Source organism: Cyprinus carpio, chromosome B9 (genome assembly GCF_018340385.1).
Source record: "Cyprinus carpio isolate SPL01 chromosome B9, ASM1834038v1, whole genome shotgun sequence".
Taxonomy (NCBI): Eukaryota; Metazoa; Chordata; class Actinopteri; order Cypriniformes; family Cyprinidae; genus Cyprinus; species Cyprinus carpio.
The window spans coordinates 3,810,020-3,832,102 of record NC_056605.1 but is presented as its reverse complement, the minus strand read 5'-3'; the positions used below and the strand labels follow the sequence as shown (position 1 = coordinate 3,832,102).

General features: G+C 39.5%; 1 pseudogene; it reads left to right on the top strand.

The window, feature by feature from the left end:
• The first annotated feature begins 4,432 nt into the window (after positions 1–4,432).
• Positions 4,433–6,841, top strand: LOC109069977 (annotated as a pseudogene).
• The last annotated feature ends 15,242 nt before the right edge of the window (positions 6,842–22,083 follow it).

The window sequence follows — 22,083 nt, the reverse complement described above, 5'->3', positions numbered from 1 at the left end:
CTCACAAAGACTGTTGCCGAATTGGCATTGATGGCATAGGCCCACGCCAGTTTCTCAACCATGACTCCGGTCCCAGGATGGATCTCAACCTGGACACAAGGTGAGCATTAAAGTTTAAAATACCAGAACGTCTGACTTCTTCAGCCCAACAGACTTTAGACATATAAGCACATTAGATCTGCCATACTCATTACTTTACACTTGTAATTACTTGTTTAATGAAATGTATGGGGTTGATTGTTTTTATGTGGTTTGTGGGACGCTTTGGCAATATTGTTGTTACATTCATGCCAATAAAGCAAATTTGAATTGAATTGAATTGAATTAAAAGCAAGTCTGGCAAGCAGTAGATCTATTTTATATGCTGTATTTATTTATTCTTTAAAAAACAATTACCTTAGAAGACTGGGAGGCAGTCAGGGATGGAGACACAGATGTGGAACTGGACAGCGTAGATCTGGGGAGGGACATCGAAGTGGCACATGGAGAACTGGACCTGGACTGCGGAGACCCTGGAAGGGCCGGTAATGCTTTGGTAGGCTCCACCCTGGATCTCTTAGGAGGTGCAGCCGAATCTATTATATTCCTCAAACTCAGTAGGAGTCCTGGCACATCTAGACACAGTTCATCAAAAACAAATAATTTATTATTATCACTCCTTTAGGACAATACAGCCAATTCAGCCTACAGTCATTTAGAGAAAGGTTTATTACTTGTCTGATGGTTCAATATTTGATATGAATCAATGATACCTTGAAGAACAATCTCCTTCAACTTCGCGTTCTCTTCTTTCAGGTCCTTGATCTCCTGCTTTAATTCAGCCACAGTCTGAGTCGGACTGTTGTGATTATCTGAAGAAGGCTGTGATTGACCGTATAGCCTAAGAAAACTCTTCTGCAGGGTCTATCCTCCTGGGAGCCTTTGACTTCTGGGTGTCAAGAGATAGGAAAAAAAAACAAAACCAAAATAAAAAAGACAGCTATTGCTGGTGTTGAGCAGCTATTATGTACAAGAGAATCAATATCAAGAATCCTTACAGATTTAGCTAGATAGTAATGCCTATTACACAATAGTGCCAACTCCTTACACATTCTATGTACATTGTACCACTGGGAAATATGGTCATTGCATAGGAGCTAAAAGTAAATTAACGTCACCTTTGCTTGCTGAGACTGAGTTTCAATATCAGTTTAGCAATCTGAATCGTCCCCATATTTTTGGGGGGCCACTGAGGCCCTCTTTGTCAGCTCTGTAGGTTCTTCTTCCTTCAGCAGTGAGTTCAGTTTACGGATTGTCTCAAAACGAGTAGCTAGAAAACAAAAGCAAAGAGACCAGAGTTATACTCAAACAGCTGATTACACCAGATCACCCTCTTGTAATACTAAGACTGAAAATATACGTGAAGTTAGTGATGTGTTGTGTGCTCCAAAATAAGTGCAAGCACTGCATGCATGCTCTGTATGCATTGCTCATATACTTGTATACTTGCATACCCCATGTATACTCTACGCAAATATTCAGGGGGTTATGCATAAGGTATACATGACACCTGACAAACAACTATTCAAAAAGCTTTATTCAACTGGTTTCAACTGTCAAAGTATTATTATCTCATCTCATTTTTAACATAGTTACATTTTTAGTTCATTTTTGACATAGTTGTCAGATGACATACTGATTGTGGCACTTACAGTGTCAAAACCACATAGTACTTGTGTTTGTGTGAAGTTAGTAACTCTTAACTTACCACCAACAAAAATGACAGTGCCTCTGTAGTGAGGCCAGCCTCCTCATTGTTTCCTCCCATGGCGCCATTCAATTACGGCTGAGTAGGTGGCAAAGGGATTCCCATCCTGGTCCATCTTGGAATCATCATACCCCCTTTTGGCATCAGTTTTTATGTCACTGAGCTTCCCAAAATCCTCCCCTTCACTCCACCGCACCACTGCAAACTTCCTCTCCATGTGTTCTAAAATTATCAAATAAATAAAAATCATTGTTTGGCTTAGCAATCAATAAATGACTGGCAGACAGAAACTGTTATTAAGCTAACATTTAACATCAGTATTCTGACAAAAAACACTTCTAATATTAGGTATCTGCAGGGTTAGGCAAGTTATATTTAAGACTTTATTGCCACTCAAAATGAAATTTAAGACCCATTTTGAATATATTGTGATACACAATTCTGTTGTCTAAATTGATAATATCAAGCACATATTAAACACATTTCTTTCTAAATTTGATTTGAAATATCCAAAGGAATATAATCTGAAAATTGCAGATTAGGTTATTGATAGGTTAAGTGATTTAATAGAGGTGAGCAGATAATGTGATATGTCTTTATGATTCTTGTGATATTAATTTCTTTCATATAACGTTAGCCCAGTCCTACCTGACAGGTGCCTCTATAGCCTACAACCAACCAGAAAGGGTCCGGTAGGTCCGGTGTTTCCTATTAACAGACAGTAACGTTAGAGAAATACTGAAAGCACATTAACGTTAACTTACTACAAGATGTTCTTGAACATGAATATTTTGGCCAAAGGCTGTGCAACCAAATGTAGTAAACATATAAATAATCATTCTATTTACTGGTTTAAAAAAAACCTTAGAATCAAAAACAAAGGTTCTGTAATATTGACATGAAAATAAAATGGTGGAGACCAAATATTTATGCAGACATTAAAAAAAATGTTAACTTTGCCATGTTATCTTTGCCTTCTGCCAATGCGTTAATTTACTGGATCTGTTATAATCTAAGACTCATCCAACGTTACACTTGTGTTATTATCATATAAATATTATTATAAATAAGGATAATTAACGTTAACTTAACTAATCTTGCTAAAATGCACCACTTTGGGTAATATAAGCTGAAAGTGACTGTGCAGCTAACTTAATTTAGCTAACTAACGTTACAACTGTAACATGTAATGTTAAACCAGTTAACGTTCGCCATTAAAAAAATCAGTTGTTACTTAAATAAATGTATTTCAAATTTAAGCTCAAACATTGCAGCTTAAATCGTAATGTTAACTCTAGATTTACCAAACTATGTCGTCTGTTGGCCGTTCGTCAGTCGTGATTCAAAAGATGCCTTCTTTTTCAACCTTCTACTTTTTTCCCTCCATACGGTGTTCTGCAGTGTACTCGCTCTCTCTCTCTCTCTATCGCTATCTATCTATCTAGCGGCCCTGCGCATGCGCATTACCCACAACCTCGCACTGCTCTGTAGTCATTATTTTCGAGGAATGGGAACGTTGGCTAGCTGAAGTTTCCACTAAACTTTCTAGCGGTAAAATGGTCACATCGTGTTTGACAATGACATTAGCTAGCTTCACCAGCAACCCTAATAGACATTAATACTGGTAACTATGTTGAAAAGAAAGCACAACGTTACTGCTAACACAAAAGAAAAGGTTTGGTTGAGAGAAAATGTTCCTATACGTACTTTGACAAGATGGAAAAAAAGGTTTGTACTAAATTACACCTGTTTCCTAATCCAGCTCGTAACTTCTGATTAAAGGAGAACTCCGGTCAATTTTAACATTGAGCTAATTTTTTTTTGTACATTTGGAGTGCTGTCAGTACAGAGAACAACGACAAAAATCGGTGTTTCCTACACCGTGTTATATTCTTTTTAAAATTTGCACCTTGTTGACTTCAATGGGCACGTTTAAACCTGTATTAATAAAATTGATGATAATTCTGCCCGCGAAAATACCTGAAAAACTTACTGTTTTCAGTCGAAGTCCACAGTAGTCAATTGTCGAGGTCACCCGCACGATCATTGGTAACTAAGCAATTCAAGAGAACACGCCTGAACTCGACAATCGACTACTGTGGACTTCGACCGAAAACAGGAAGTTTTTCAGGTATTTTCGCTGGCAGAATTAACATCAATTTTATTAATATCTTTCACATCTACTGCAGTCAGATTCACTGTGTTCACTCTAAATAAACTCACTCACATGGCTGTGCACTTGTAATGACACATTGAGGATGTTAAAGCAGGCTAAACGCAGGCATGCCCCATTGAAGTTAACAGGGTGCAAATTTTAAAAAGAGGATAACATGGTATTGTGTATGAGGAGATGTCATCACGACAGCGCCCCGCCCCCAGAGACCGCGTCTCCTCCCCTTTCCGCCATCTTGGGAGTATACCCGCCAGCAAAGTTCATTGTTTACATTGGTAGTAGAGGAGGTTGTCGCACTATTCGAGAATGCCTGGAAAACACTGCTGTGTACTGCAAACTGCTCCAGTGTCTCACACGATTGTCGTGGAAACCGTAGGAACCATTTGTTACAGTTTTTTTTCGTTTCCCTACATGGAAAAAAGCATGAGGGAGAGCATGTCTCCGATGTGACAAAGAGACGTCGGATTTCTTGGGTGGCAGCAATTAGAAGAAAGGACATTACTTTTGACCGCATCTCCGAGTCGATGAGAGTGTGTTCTCTGCATTTTCATTCGGGTAAGTTCTCTAAAAATTCTTTAAATGTGTTATGTTGCCAGCTCTTAAAGTCACGAAGTGCACCTGACGTTGTTGCCTAGCCTGCTAGCTAACTACAGTGCTAAGCATAAGTGAATACATCCATGCTAAATTTCACTAAAAAGAGGAATAAAAATCATATTTTGTAAATTGATCTTATTGCTTTAATAAAAAAAATTAGGAAAAATCACCCTACCTAGAGATTGGCATGGGGTAGTTTCCAAAAGATCATCTCTCAATGCAAATCAAACCAGCTATTAGGCTAATTGAAATAAACCATGCCAATATCTAGGTATGGTAGTAAGGGTAATGTGATGAAGTGGGCTATTTTAATTCCAAAAGCCAAGGGAACTTTATCAGGATGCATAGTATCCTGGATCCATAAAATAACTGGCCTTTAAAAATCTGCCTGTCTCAATGGGAATTTAACATGGGTTGTCCAGACTTATGCACCCTGTATTTTAAGGAGAACTTTTATTTATTTACGATACATTATTCATTCACAAAGAAAATTGGTGTCCTTAAAGGTTGGATTTTTTTAAATTAAGGCAATAAGATCAATTTCCAAAAGATGAATTTTTTTATTCCTCTTTTTAGTCAACTTTAGCATGGGTCTATTCACTTATGCTTAGCACTGTATCTACCAAACTGTTGTTTCTTTGAAAATACTTGATGGCCAACCATCAGGTGTTGTTGTTTTAAACAAAACTAGTTGAGATTCTGTTCATGACATTATGCTTGCTTGTCGGTGTGAAATGAGCTCGCAGTAATGTTGTTTGCCCCACACAGTGGTTCTCTACACTAACTTTCCCCACTTTGGAGGACATCACAAAGATGCATTGTTCCCTCATATCCTTAGCCTTATTTCTGCAAGATGTTTTAATGTAATGAGTTTTCCAGCTTAAAGCATTGATTCATTTTATGAGTTTTCTTAATCAAATTATTCTGTTCTAGGTAAACCATCATATGAGATGTTGGAGAACCACCCTGACTGGAAACCATCTTTGCGGTTAGGCCACAGTGAAGTTAAGCAAACAGATGAAGTGAGATTTCTGCGACAAGTAAATCGCAGGACCCAGCACCAGGAGCAGCCACCATCCCCGGGACAACACCAGGAGCAGCCGCCATCCCCGGGACAACACCAGGAGCAGCCACCATCCCCGGCACAGCACCAGGAGCAGCCGCCATCCCCGGCGACAACACCAGGAGCAGCCGCCATCCCCGGGACAACACCAGGAGCAGCCGCCATCCCCGGCACAGCACCAGGAGCAGCCGCCATCCCCGGGACAACACCAGGAGCAGCCACCATCCCCGGCACAGCACCAGGAGCAGCCGCCCATCCCCGGCACAGCACCAGGAGCAGCCGCCATCCCGGGACAACACCAGGAGCAGCCACCATCCCCGGGACAACACCAGGAGCAGCCGCCATCCCCGGCCACAGCACCAGGAGCAGCCACCATCCCCGGCACAGCACCAGGAGCAGCCACCATCCCCGGCACAGCAGCAGCCACCATCCCCGGGACAACACCAGGAGAAGCCGCCATCCCCGGCACAGCACCAGGAGCAGCGCCATCCCCGGGACAACACCAGGAGGCAGCCACCATCCCCGGCACAGGAATGTGCACTCTGCTCATCTAGACGGGATGTTATCAACAGTCTTTTGGAGGAAAAACAGAAAGCTGAAGGAGGAGCTTGAAGAGTACCAGATGAATGAGAACTTTCTGAGTGGTGATGATAACAGAGTGAAGTACTACACGGGGACTTCCGACCTATCTAATGTTTCAGGACACTTCTGCTCAGTCTCACGCCTTATCTGCCTCAAGGTAGTTTGAAGAAGCTCTCACCCTTTCAGCTTGTCCTGATGACTCTTATGCGCCTTAGACTAGACTTGCCAATACAGCACCTCGGCCGTCTGTTTCGGGTGCACAGGACAACAGCCAGTGATGCCTTTTCACCATACTCTTAGTGTGATGTACTCACGGCTGTCTCCATTGGTGTACGGCCAAGCAGAGAAAGTTTATTGACCAGTATGCCACACCAGTTTGTGGAATCGTTTGGAAAACATGTGGCTGCAATTGTGGACTGTTTTGAGGTTTTTATTGAAAAACCCTCAAATGTACTTGCAAGGGCACAGACTTTTTCTCAGTATAAACATGCATACACCATGAAATATCTAATTGTGATTACACCCCAGGGTGTAATTTCTTTCATATCCGAAGGGTGGGGTGGGGCGCGCTTAGTGACAAAACACATAACAGAGCAAAGTGGTTTCCTCAAACAAAATGTTGCCAGGTGACATTGTGCTGGCAGATAGAGGATTTAATATCAGGGAAAGTTGTGGGGTATGATGTGTGCTGAGGGTTAAGGTACTACTTTCACAAGGGGTCGTGCACAGGTGGAGGCAAAAAAGATGTGGAGGAGACTAGGGCCATAGCACATCCTCAGGATTCATGTGGAGAGGGTGATCGGTGTTGTGCGGAACAAATTTAAAATTCCTACACTCAACTGTACCCTGTGAACATGCTTCTCAAATGTGAAGGTGGAAAACATAAGGCGTTGGACAAGATTGTCACTGTTTGCTGTGCCTTGGTAAATATGTGCAAAAGGTGTTGTCCTGAGTGCAGACTTTTTGTTTTAAAATAAAGTGTAATCTAATATACTATGAAATTACTGTAAATTTGAAATAAAACTCTTTAAACACCTTTATATGACAACAGTATTTATTGAGAAACTCACAAATGAACAGGTGTATTAATGTTTTCACAATATGCTCTAAATAATCACAATAAAAAGTGCATTAATGTAAACATAAAAGTGCATTAATGTAACACAATAAAAAGTGCATTCATGTAAACAATAAAAAGTGCATAATGTAATGTGCATCAACCATAATCAGCACAAGAAGGCAAAACCAAGGAGTATCAGCAGAAGGGGTCCACAAGCCCCACACAATGGAAGTGATACCACTGTACTGCTACAGTTCTCGTTGTCACATGCCACCATTTGACCTTTCTCTGGTCCAGCACAGAGACACCACACTGACTTATTTCTCTTTGGTACTTTGTCTTTTTTGGCAGGCTGCTTTCTTGGCGTCTTTACACGCACTTCCAGGGCTGTTGTTGCTGTAGCACACTGGGGCCAAACGATGCTTGGGAGGTAGGTGGTAGTGTGAAATATTGCACCACGAGTTCAGGGAGAGTCACCTTCAGGAAGAACTCCTGTGCCTTCTGAAGCCGTGCCTTCCAAAAAAAAAGGTGTCTGGAGTTATGCGTAGAGATAGAATTACACAGTTCTTCAGTGTCCACACTACAACAAAAGTCACAGTATGCACTGTTGGTTACAAAAAGGTTGAGTCTGGACCTGGCTGTAGTACTGGTGGTTCTTCTTGAGGTGCACTGACCATCAACCACATGCAGGCGATAGAAAATTGCGGTCATCATGATGCACATGCATCCAAGGACTGCTGTAGTCCTTGTAACTTAGCTGGGCAAGTTTATTCAATGCAGCCCTTTCCACAACAGGTGCAACTCACAATGGCATTCTGGTGATGCTCCTACTGTGGGAAGGCCGGGTTGACAAAAAACCACCACAAGTTTGCACTTGTGATGTTCTGTGCTGTTCTTTTGTGTGGGTGGTGTATAGCCTGCCTCGCTGGTCTCCTCCTGTTTGATACCCCACTGGTGGCGGCTGTTCCTGGGCCCGCGGCGTAGGGTAAACAAACCTCTTTATGGTGGAGAGAGAGCTGTGTGAGCTGATGTTTGTGCATAGCCACTGGGCATTGAGGAGGCCTTGATTTTCTGCCTGCCCGTGCTGGCAAACCAAAGTTGAAGAGGGTGTGCCTGTCCCCTCGTCCTTCTCTCAATCTACACTGCCTGTTCCTCTGACACATCAACGATGTTTCTTATGGCTTGGCAGACTGCTTCTGCAGCGCTGACAGGTCACTCCTATCAAGGCTAGTGCACGAACAGGGTATCGAAATTCCTCACAGTATTCTGGCAGCACACTCAAAATGGACTGATCTTGTGCCTGTGTTATGGAGATCCCTGTAGAATGTTTCCAGCTCTTCCGGTGTTGGTGTGGGTGTTTTTTTTGTTGTTTTGGCCGCACGTGTTCTCAACGCAGGACTGGTGTGGGTCTCACCATCAATGCGTCTGTTTAGAGACCTGCGTGTGGCAGCAGCAGATGTGATAGTCGATGCTGTGGCAACACCTCTGGATGGACTTTGTCGATGCTGCTTGGGCAGGATCCAGTAGGCCGGTCATCAGTGACTGTGGCCTTTTCCTTCAACCGGACACAGGCATCAACCATAAAGAGCAGGGGCTCCAACATGGGTGGCACTGACTCAGCGTACCACCAGCCATGCAGGTGCAGTGGGCTGAACACCACTTGTCCCGATGGGTGTAAGGATGACCCATGGTGTGAGAGGATGTTCGCTGAGCCGCCTTGAAGCATGACCTGTTAATACAAGAGGTATATATTACAAAGTCACATTTTTTTTTCAAGTTACACAATTCACATTTCCATTTGTCTGCAGCCGTGAATGGATCACATATACGCCTTGCACTTTCGCCCTTAAATGACACTCAAAGTCCCCAACACACACAAACCTACAACATACACACACCCAATGAAAAACTCATTAACAATACAAACATACTATTCACCTAATATTTCAACAATATTTTTTGATTCTGCCTGCATTGACAATAGGGGTGTAACGATACCCTCATGAAACGATCAGTAGCCTACATATCACGATACTGAACTCACGATATGCTAGTTAATTGCGATACTCCAAGACATATGATAAAAGTTGAATTCGGTATTAAATTGTGTGTGTAAATGAATAGGCTTGGACTGGTGCTGGAAACCCAACACACAGGACAATAGAGACAACATAATAACAATATTCATGATTCTGAAGCTGAAAATACAGAAAACATTTTCGAACGAATATGCTTGCACACTGTCACTGACTAAATATATTTAAAATAATGTACAGTAGGCCACTTTTTTACTGGTAAATTCAGACATACTGCATGCAGGACCCACAAATATTCCCCCATGTGCATTGCTTTATACATTTAAATGCAACATTTATATATAGTAGTTTAATGTAGTTAATGACACTAAAATCTGTAAATTTGATTTTTTTTCCCTCAACACAGTAATTTTCATTTTGGGTGAACTATACACACTAGCTGCTACATATTGTCACTATCAACGATATATATTGTTTGCATTTTTGTATTGCGATATATTGTGACACGATATTGTACACCCCCAATTGACACTATTTCATTTGAACTGAATGCCATCAATGTTGATCCAGAGCGGCTGTAAGTTACAGCAGCAGAAACAACTTTGTTATTTTACTGTTATTATTATTATATTATAATCTGCTTTGATTACAATCTGGATTGTAAAAAGCACTATCTAATTAAAAATGACTTGACTTGACAAAAGGTGAAGCAACTTACTTTGCCAGTACAACGGTGTTTTCACAGTTTGGGGGCTTGTAGATGGACAACGTCGCGCACCCAGCCGCAGGCAGAATGTCTCGTAACTTTCCTAAGGATTTCAGGCTTTGAATTCTAGCATAGTGTCATAACTGATGCCAAAAACACGTAAGTATACTATTTCCAGTAAAGTGCAAGGTGGTAAAGAGTTCTAGGTCTTTGTTCCATTCAGCTGCAGGCCAGCTCGTATGGGTTCGACGTTTTTAATATTAGCCAGTTTTTCTCAAATACCTTTGTTGGCACATTGGTAGATCGTTTCTCCCTGTTAAGGGCCCTTTCTTTTTGCCGCATCTTCTCCATTCTTCGTAACGTCTATATTATATGTATTTATTTATATAATTTCTCGTTAATTCTATCCGTATATGACGTTACAATTTGTATCCGTCTCTGTACGCTGTCTTACACTGTTGCCCCTGGCAACCGAGAGATGTATCCTCCCAAAATGGTGGACGGGCTATCAATTCGTCTACGTGACAAGCAAAGCTACAAAGCCAATTTATTTGGACGCATCTCCTCATTCGTTATAGAAAAACACCGATATTGTCATTGTTCTAACGTACTGACAGCACTTCGAAATTTAAAAAAAGAGGAGCTAATGTTAAAAATTGACGTGACGTTTTTCTCATTAAGGTTGCAAGTGATTCTGTTCCCAGTTAGTTACCGTAACGGTACTGTCCACTGTTTCTTTAGGAAAATCAACTAGAACTTTGACTGAAATGGAAAAACATACTGCGCACAAACTGTAAGTGGTTATCCGGTTAATGTCCTCTTGATCTTATTAGTCTCAAACTGATAGTTTACATTGTAAATAGTTACGTAGCTTATAAAAGATGATAATTATTACTAACTGTATTTTACCTTTGCCGATTTAACTATATTTTGCAGTGCATATCGTTGTGAACAACTTTGATGTGTGTGTAATTTCCTATGTGATTGTATCGTATTTCTGTTTGTTTAAAGGGATAGTTTACTTTGAAATTAATTTTGATATGTTTTAGCTTACCTCAAGGGCATCAAGATGTAGGTTGGTCTTTGTTTCCACAGTATTTTCCATTTTGATATTTTTTCGGTCAAACCGTTCTTGTTGCTGTCAGTCATAGAATGCAGGTCTATGGTCACCACCTCAAAGAGCAATGCAACAGAGAAATCCAAAATTAAACATGATTTAATGAATCGTAAATGTAAGTACACATTGCCTAAGGACACGAAAGAAGCGGTTGTGTGAGAGAAAACGAAAACAGTGTTTATATAATTTTACCTCTTTTAACCACAGCCACGTCCAGAGTACTCGGAGAAGCACGGGCGTTCTGTCTGCGCAAGCGCCGGAAAGCCACGGAAGGATTCTTCGCCGCATGTACTCCTGTCTATCTAATAATTTTGGTTGATTGTATCCTTCCTAGGAAAGTGATGAAGCTTCCCAAAGAGAAGAGCAGAGTGCAGAACTTTCACATTGGCACAGAGTGAGACAAAACTACAGTAATTCTGTCTCTCTATTTATATGTATCTCTACTCTAATCACTCTGTCCATCTATATATCTAACAAGTTGTTGATGTGTACCTTACATAGGAAAGTGATGAGATTCCCAAAGAGAAGGGCAGAGAGCAGAACCTTTTAACATTGGAGCAGGTGAGACAAAACTACAGTAAACACCATTTATGAAGTTAATTACATAATTGATAATGACAGTTAAAAGACACGAGACAAACAATGCTATGATAAAACGCAACAGATTAATCTCTGCAGCTCTGGATAGTAATAATAATACTAGTAATAATAATAATAATAATAATCAGAACTGTCTTTGTAAGCACCTTTTTTTTCAAAAACAAGGTACAAAGTGCTGTACATGTGTGAACAAATAGATCCATACTTAAAAATGTAAATGAAAATGAAAAATCATCAATAAAATCAGAAGGAATACCAATAAATAGGAGACGAACCAATCCCGGGCACCATCAGCTGATACCAACACATAGTTTTTTCAGACGGGCGTACATTAAAAAATCATGGTCCACAGGTCAAAAGCTGAGCTGAGGTCAAGTATAATTAAAACAGACAATTATTCCTGGATCTAGCTGCACGTAGTAAATCATTGTGCCCTTGATCAGAGCAAGTCTCAGTACTAAGCCAGGGAAACGGAAACCTGATGGAAATTGTTCAGAAAAATTGTACTTATTGTCAGTTATTGTTATCTAAATTTTAGATAAAAATGGCAGCTTGGAAATGGGTTTCTAAAATTATTTAAAAACAGAGGCATCTCAAGAGGGGCTTTAAGATGGGTTAAAGACACTGTTCTGTCTTTCCTCTTTTTGTTTGTTTCTTGCATGTGTTGTGGCTTCCATTAAATTTTTGTGCCTAAGTAAGTAGAGCAAACAAGGTTACCTTTTATGGTTAAAGCAGAACCTTATAAAGTTTTTAATATGGTGCTTCTTTTCTGTAATTTTAGGAAAATGCCCCTCAAGAAATACGTGATGATATTCCGTCTCAGTGGACTAACGGAAGGCAGGGCAAAGTTGCATCTCTATTTTCTCCTTTCATGGAGACAACAACACTACGAGTGTATTGATGGAAGACCTGCTGAAACTTCTAGAAGTTTACATTCTGCTGAGACAAATGCAGTACCAGCAAGCAAAGTATTTTTTGGAGAAACCTATTAGCCGGTATTATTACGATTCAAATTTAAAACGCCATCATACTGACAGGAGTATGTACTAAGTACCTTGGCCCTTCACCACTCACAAGAAGAAACCCTCATGTGTCTGTCATGTGCCTCGTCCATAACAGTAAAAGGACAGTTTACATGGAAGGACATTTCTTTATTCAGTATTTCAGAAACGGATCAACTGAAGGGTATGGTCCTTGAGAATCAAGGTATGCACGATCTCGTTTTAGTTCCTGATGACAGTAGTAGGCATGTATAATAAGTGATATATGTGATGGCACCTTATATCAGACCTTGAAATCAAACAGTGCACAGAGGATGTTTCCTCTCCCTTACCATTTAATTGTGATTGACTGTGTTGTACCAGGTCTTTCAGTCCTCTAAATGTAGGTATTGGCCGTTATACCGTGTTGTGTCAATTGAGCTCACCCCCCTGAGACGTAGAGATAAGCCATGTGCTTTTATGTGCGTTATGGTTTGGAGCCAAAAAAAGCCGAACATGACCTGTACTTCCATCCATTTGTAGAGGAATGTGCCACTCTTTCACAAGGCTGGCTTTGAGTGGCAACATCCTAGCTGATCAGTCATGTGAGAACGTGAAGGTGCTATTTTACATTGTGATGTGTCGTGTGATGCAGTAGCAAGGCCATTACTACAAAATTTATAAGCAATTTAATGGTGAATTTTTTATTTTTGGGGCTGCGGAGTCTGCCTTCCACCATGGGGGGCCTGCAGATGAGGAAAGGAATAAAAAGGAAAGTCAAGGGTTTACAAATGTGGCAGATATTGAAAAAGCCAAGTGACAGAAATAATAAAACAACCAGTAGAGATAGGACAAATTGCTGAAACTGAAAGAGAAGGGACAAACACTATTGGCATAAAGGGCCACATCTGCCATTGTAGAATTTTACCAAAACTTGATTTGTATAATGGGATTCGTCCCTGACTATATGCGTTGTGTGTTGCTTGGCGTTGTGCAGGGACAAATGGCAAACTTTATGCGGATCTATCCAAGAAAAACATTAGTTATTCTAGAGCATGGGACATTGGCACACAAACAGCTAGTCTTGGCCAGACACCTCTTGTCTATAAACAACTCCAGGTATTGTTGCTCGAGTTCCAAGATCTCTGACTGAAAACGCAAATTCTGGAAAGCCCATGAGTGGCAACACTGGCTTCTGGAATATAGCTTGCCCAGTTCTAAAAGGCATAATACCCACAGACGTATACACTGTCATTGGGCATTAATGATAGAGGGCATAAGCATTCGTTGGGATCTCGAACTAAAATACAGAAGAACGATAAATCATGCCCATGAGGATTAGTGTACTTTTGTTGGAGGTGTGCAGTCGTCGCTGTATGGGGAAGAGCACATGCCATTCAATGTTCAGCCCTTCTGCATTTGAGCAAATGAAGTGCATGTGCATTGTGTCTTTTGGGGCGCACTCAGCCTTTGTGCGGACACTCAGCCTTTTGTTGAAGATTTCAATGGATACCTCCTGAAACAAGGAAAAAAAGTAGCAAAGCTGTACCACACCAAATATGCAAACGAGTTCTGTTTTCCCGAGCTTTTACCCGTTTAGCCAAAGCAATTTTTAACAGTTAATGCACCTGCAGAAGTTACAGATTTCTGTAATTGAAATGAGAAACGGAAAAGACATCATGTCAAGAAGTTTGCGAAGTTCACTGAGGTAACTGCCCTTTGGTCCACCCAATGTAAAGATTAATGTCTGTAGTGATCAAGCCTGCCCTACAAACAGTGGAGAGAGGTTTTCCCCCAAACTATGTGGTAAATTACTACAAGAGAATTGCTGTAAATGGAGCGGTTGTTCATGGTCAACCTACGCAAAACAAACAAAGAAGAAAACACTCTATTGTTGCTTTCTGAAGGATGGGAGTATTTTTTAGACGTGTCCCACTTTATTGACATGGTGATCCGTGTTTATATGCCATAGGCAAACTATGGTTATTGCACAGTGAGAAGAAGTTTAGCCAGAGGTTCTTCTTATCAAAACGCCACTGAGATACATGTCCACTGTCCTCTTTCCCACAGGCTTTCACCAAAGCCATAAAACACTGCTCAGGTAGTTAGGAACATGTGTATATTCAGTGTTCCACACAGTCCAGACTCATGTTTGGTCGGCTACTTAAGACATATTACTGCTAAATGAACTCTAAATGTGACGATGGCCACTTATTCATTCAGGGTTGCTGAGCTGGAAAGTAACTAATTGCTTCTACTGTTACTGTAATCTAATGTGAGAATCAGTGTGAAAAGTTTACTACAAAATGTAAATGTATTCTTCTTTAATACATTTTGCAATGCATGTCTTCAACATTTATGTATTTCATTGTAACATCCAAAAGGACACAAGTGCAAGGTATGGTTTCAAAACAATTATTAAAGTAGCATCTTAATGAACTTAGCTAATTTAAAAATATGTATTGCCACTTAAATTTAAAATGGAAATATGCAACTTGTATATGTTTCATATACTAATTCAGTGACAAAATTAAAATCCTTTTACCCGGCAAGAAATGAGTGACTGTGTCTTTTTTTATTTTTAACTTACAATTTTGAATATTTGCTGCATACACAAGAACTTGACAAAATCTAACTGTAAATAAAAAAATAATTTTTGACTATTTTAGTGGGAAGAATTACTCATAAAAATCTTAACTAACACACAAAGATACCCATGTAATCATTTTGAAAAAATTCACTAACTTGAGATTGAAGAGAAGTGTGATCTAAAAACCTGATACAATGATAGTGTCCTAAAATCTGAGCAAATGCCATAATAAATTAGTTTTGGTAATTCTTCATCATGTGTTTTCCATGTACTCTTTAAGTCCCATATATGTGGACATCTTTACATATGTCTATTGTCTTGTAGGTTTTGTTATACACTATACAAAGATTTTGGTTTCACTAATGATTGACCAACTCATATAACTTTATGTTACGTGTATTTCTACTAAGAATATTGTATGTGGATTTACTGTCATATATAGTACTTAAAGTTCCAACTTATCTTAAATCTCATATTACACACATTTTACTAAGGATTTTGTGGTCTGGTTTGAAATGTTATATATATTACTTACAAATTTCAGATAAAAGATATAAACATTTAGTAAAATGTTATCTATATCTTTTCCATATGGGTAACAATGGGGCATTAACATAAGGTCACATGCTCAGATTGCTAGTACAAGTATCCAGAGTGGAAAATCTGTGTGCAAGCCAAGAGCTTTAGAGATGAAATAAATCAATCTAATTTTTAGACAAAAAATGTACACAAACAGTTTACATGGGTTCCAGCGCTGAGGGAAATGATGAAAAGGTGGAATAAACTTTGCAAAAAGAAGCACTGGAGACAGAAAAATATAGTTAGAAAAATACACACTTAGGAAATCAAGAAATTAAAGTCATCATTAAAGGACAATATTAATGAAATGTGGCAGGTTTTACACAGGATATCAGGAGGGACAGGAAGACCAGTTATATAGCATTCAGGAAAGAAGTGATCTGTTAAAAAGTTACCGTAATCTGAGGCGGCAGCGGGAGGACTATTTTAACCACAGGGCACACAAGGTTAAAGAGTTTGCTTAAGATTAATAGGAAACCACACAGACAGGATGTGAAAAAAACATGTACTCCCTGATATGTAGGAAAATATTAGAATGGACGGAGCTGAAAAAACTTATCGATCGTCTGCCTGGCACACAGTATATTCATTAAGGCTGTCTTTTTCTAAACGAAAACTCAGCTGTAAAAAGGATTGGAAGTTTGTCTGTTTTTTTAATACACAGAGGAGACTTTAAACATTTTATATCCCATGAGTTCAACACTTCAGTCATGCAGATGACGGTTAATGTACTTCGTTTGCAAACCACCCAAAAAAAAAAAAACAAAACACAACAAACACAGAAAGTAGTAGTAGTAAACGAACTTTTATTTTGTACTGGCGAGGGTGATGTCATACGACTGCGCCACGATCCCGCATCTGTGTTTCGAATGAAGAAAGGTAGGTGCTTTAAACATTTAAAGTGTTTTAAAATCGAAAATAAAACTGAAAAATAAATTTTTACTGGATGCAACACTGTAATGCTTCGATGTAGGTTCGGAGAACGGAAGAAACGGAGCTTTTCGCGAACATTTTCGATGTAAACTGAAATCGGTTCTCTCTTTGAAAGTGATTGACTTCGTGTCTGTCTGCAGGACATCAGGGCCGTTCCTCAAAAACCGAGTTTAAGACCTCGCTCGGTCGAGTCGGGATGTGCGCGCACAAACCGGTAACCTCATTCTTCACATGGGACAGCAGTGTACTTGATAACATCAGTCAGCTCACTGTTTGAATACAAGACAATCGAAATATGATATTCAAACACGCCTTCGTTCTTCATTACAACATGGTAATAGTCACAAAGATGTGGTTCAGAGAACGACCGTGCGAAAGGATAATCAAGCACCACTACCTTGTTTTCTTCAAAATATAAAACACAACCATTTCGTTTTTCATTTTTAAAAATATTAAAACACATTAATAGTGGTATGAGGGTTTGAGCACGCATACTCTGATTATCTTCACTGTATAGCATTTAGCCTTGAAAAAAGAAAATATGGACAAGCCACAACGCTGCCTTTTTTGTGATATGTCAGTTTTAAGAACAATAGAGTCCATTATAAAAAATAGTAAGTATAAAGTTATAAGAGACTTTATGTTGCAATTCTTGGGGTCAGTTGCTTTAAGATTGCACGGCGGTTTCTTTTTCAGCAAAAATGAGTTGTATCCGAAAACCACTTTTGCGAAACTAGTCCTAGTGTTTGTTTCACCCAATCGGAACCAAACCACTGCAGACATTTTCTATGGACGCTGAATATCAATAATTATAAAAAAAAAAAAAAAAAAAAAAGTTGAAATTTAGATTTTGGCAGGAAAACAGTATGCCAAAAAGAGTATATGCTAACGTTCAATAATGAACTCGATTAGCGTAAGCTGTCAGTGAACTGCGGCTTCTTTATGACGCGATGCGCTGTGATCATACGTTCAATAACGTTGTCCAGCCTGATGACATAGGTAACAGTAATGTTTGAAAAATTATGCGGGTTTTCTCTCTCTGACCAATAACGCTCGCTGGTTGGTGCGAATGCTTCCCGGGATACCTGGCTGGCCTCAAGAGACGCACAAAGTCACCTCTGGATGCCAATCCTTGATAAAAGGGGCGGAGCAAGAAACACATCCGGGGCATTTGAAAACTGTACTTGGATAGATGTGAACTTGAATTGGAACAGTACTTGGTGCGCGGATGATGACGTTGACAAGAAACACAAGTACAGAACCAAGAACCCATTATTGAGAGAAACGGCTATTAGTGTCCGGTTCACGAACAAAGCGTTCAATTTTTACCGGATCTCCTTGGTGAACCAGTCAAAAACCAGTTCACCAAATCAAACTGAATCGTTGAAAACGGTTTGTGTCTCCATGTACGCACGAATCCACAAATTACTTAAGTTTTCTTTTTATAAATGTCCCTGACGCAAAAATAAAAACAATATGCCAAGTTATTCAGTTACTCCTAAACAGTACCTTGAATGAACTGGTGGGAAAATAGAGAACCAATGATGGGATGTGCACGAGCAGAGCAGATGGACTGAGCAAGAGTTTTTAGTGAACATACACACACACTGTGCTAGTGGCTCCCTTCTCGAGTTACGAACCGGTTGCATTGGTTTTCGATCACACGTTCACCGGACCGAGACAGGTTTCTTTCGGATCATGTATGATTTGAAGAAACTTTGAGCTGTACTATCGTATCAGTGTTACCTCTTTATTTTTTTTTCTTGCGGAAGCAAAACTTTTCTCTATTGGGTGAGGACATTCGGACCACACTGATGCAAAAAACATTCATCTATACAGACAGGTAAGTTCTCCTCCTGCGCACACAAAAAGTGTTGTAACTTTTAAACTTAATGTGGTATTTGTATTTAATTTTGACCCGTGACTGAAATGATTGTACAGTTTAGGATACATCGCGGAATTTTTTTTTTTTTTTTTTAAACACAGTATAATAACACTGCCATTCAAAAAGTTTGGGATCAATAAGTTTTTATTTTTTATTAATAATGTTTATAAAGTTTCTTATGCCTCATAACAACGTATCTATTTGCTAAAAAATATTGAATATTATTTCAACAAAAATAAAGATTGTAAAATGATTGCTTGTAAATTGCAAAGCTGAATTTTCAGCATCATTACTCCAATTGCAAAGCTGAATTTTCAGCATCATTACTCCAGTCTTCAGTGTCACATTATCTCTGCAGAAATCATTCTGATTGCTGATTATAATCAATGTTGAGAAACAGTGTGCTGCTTATACTTTGTTTTTTGGGACATGTGACATTTTTTCAGGATTCTTTGATTCTTTAAAAAGAAGAGTGTTTATTCCAAAATATAAGCTTTGTCTGTTCTGTCACAAATTGATACGCAATATAACTGTTTTAGACTGTTTGTCTGTGCAGTAATTTATTTAATTAAAAAAAATATTTTGAATTTCTATTTTGAAATAATGCGTTCTTTTTAACTTCTTTATTAAACAATAGGCGGAGACAAAGAAGAGGATGCCAGACGCGTTAGTCACAGTTGGTAGCCACAAACAAAAAATTATTCACAAGTGAGACGCAGACACTCCAGCCAACGGTCTTATCTAAGACCCAGCTGATCAATATAAGCTCTGATAACTCATATTAGACCGGTGTAGGACTTGATTTGCTGCGAGATGCAAGGTGACGACTGAAGACTGGAGTAATGATCGCTGAAAATTCAACCCATTAGGGTGTTGACCACGCAGATATTGCGTTTCTTTTGTGGCATTATAATCTGACTGAGTAAGCCGACTAACAATAAACTTGTAAGAGAGAACACGCAAAGCAATATCCCAGGTTCAGTTTTGAGTCGTACCAGATCAAGAGCAATACATCAAGCTGTAATCTGTAAAGGTCTCAGCCTCTACTTTTATTGTATCCGCCACATGTATAACAGATCAAAAGGACTTTGACCCGCGAATTGCATTTAAAAATAAAAGGGAACACAAATCTCGAAGGACCTACAGGGTGGATGGTGCGCTGTCTGCAACCTTGGTCTCTGGCATGATCTTCATTTAGAAACGCGTCATTCAATATGAACTGTAAATTGATATGGATACGTGTATTAATGTGATGTATATCTGTGGTGTTTGAACTTTTTATATTTACCTCCCCCTGGCAAATCCTGTTTGTTGTAATAAGCTTTGCTTTCCTTTTCCTTGTTCTATGTTAATGTTATTCTTGATAAAAATATATTGTATGGTATTGTTCTTTGAATTAAAAACAATAGCCCCCAAAACCAGCCCGCAATCGCATTTCGAGGGGGGTTCCCGTGTTTCCGGGCAGGACAAATACACATATTGTATTGTGGGCGAGGTCCCACAAGTAATGAATTCCAGCATTGCAGGGGTTAAACTGTATCGGAACTTGAAAAGCAAAAGAAGCCCGAAAAATCATCGCACACTGACTCATACCTCACGATGATAATAATCGTATTCCATTTTTACGGAACAGATAGTGATTCTTAAATCACAAGAATGTGTTTAGCTAGCAGTGTATTTTCACAGGGTGTTAACGTACGGGTGCGTCTGGCATATCCTTGTAAATGCTTGAATTGTAGTGCGCGATGTGTTTTCAAGGGGTTTGAAAAACTGCTTGGATTTTGGACATAAAAGTGCTGTGGAAAAGTGCAGTGTGCATTGGTACAAGAAGATTTCGCTTTCTTACTGAATAGGTACTTATTATTATTATATTATTCTTTCCATAAATAATATTAAGCAGCTCTTGCTCACAGGTCTGGCGGGTGTAGGCTGGGTAGTGTGATCTTTATTAACGCGCGCGCACTCTGATGGAGCGGAGCGGGAGATAACAAACGTGCCGGGGAGCAGGAGTATGTGTGCGGAGAGAGGGTGCAGTGCGCAAAACAATTTCCGACTCCCGCTCCACTCCGCGTCTCACTGGATACCAGAACACACGCTCGCTGTTCGCTCCATGGCTTAAAAGTATTTTCAGTATGTTTGAAATGTTATTGTCATAATGAGAGCCTATATAAAATAAAAAATAAAATCAACTAGGAGAGTTTCAAAGTGGCTTTCTTAGACTATTGGATGCAAAATTTTTCCTACCACATGACAAAGTATATAACATGGTTGTCCAGCATTAAAATGTATAATGTGCTGCTTTCTGCTGTGCAACAATTTAGTTTGTGTCGATGAAAATATAGACTAAATTTGTTGTCAGTTATTTTATCTTACACACGTTAATGCACTTTCTTCTTATGCTCTCTCAAGTGTCAGAAAGTCCCGATATGGGATTACTGGGATGAAGTACAGAACTGTAACGATTACATTTGTTGGAAATGCATTAATTGGCGAAAGCGATGCACAGGTCCGCGTTTTGTCGAATGTGCTATGTACCGTGTTAAATTCATGCTTCTAACCCAAAAATATTCATGTGTAAACACGGAACCAGACAAGCTCCGTGAGAAGCAGTTAGCCTGTAAACTTCCCCCTCGGCTATTGCCATCCTAATAACTTTATGATTTGGAGAGATCCATCAGGATCAAAGCTATAAATATGTTTAACGTGTGTTGCTAAATATACAGTTAATATTACGGGCCGTGCCATAAATTGTGACTCGTGGTGGAGCGGCTCTTGGAGCGAATGAAAACCACAACGCTTCCGCTTTAAAAATCCACTCCTTGCTCTGGTCAAAAAACACCACTGAATCACCACTACAACGAGAATTAAATACTGTTATTATGATGTTTTTTTTTCTTTGAAGAGGTCTGCGTTTCGAGCCTATAAAGGTAAACAAAAATTTCCTGCTCAGTTACCTAAATCTTTAAAGACTGTCGCGATAAAAGTGAAAAATATTAAAAGTGTTTATTGTGGCATATGTTTAAGATCTGCCACAATGCATACAAATTTCCTGACTCACAAAGTTCTTGATGCAGGTTTTCCCCCAGCGTTAGGGTTAGGTTGTTAATAAATAGACATTATAAACAAAGCACACACGGTGTTGAGCGCAGATTAGTCACCCATGATACATGTTTTCATGCTACTAAAATGACAATTTGAAAAAATGTTATGACCTATGACGTGTCGTTTCCCCCCACCAAAATACATAATCTGACATAATCTTCATGTCACTTCAAATTTTAAGGATATTCAAATGTAAGGACATTCATACAACTGTTTTGTACCGTTCCAAAAGCGCCACCCTGCTGGCAATTTGCTGATTTTGTTTGAACAATGCCAAATTTGCTAATGTGCTTCAAAAATCCAGACGATTCAAAGTAAGGTGTGTGTGTGGCTTTA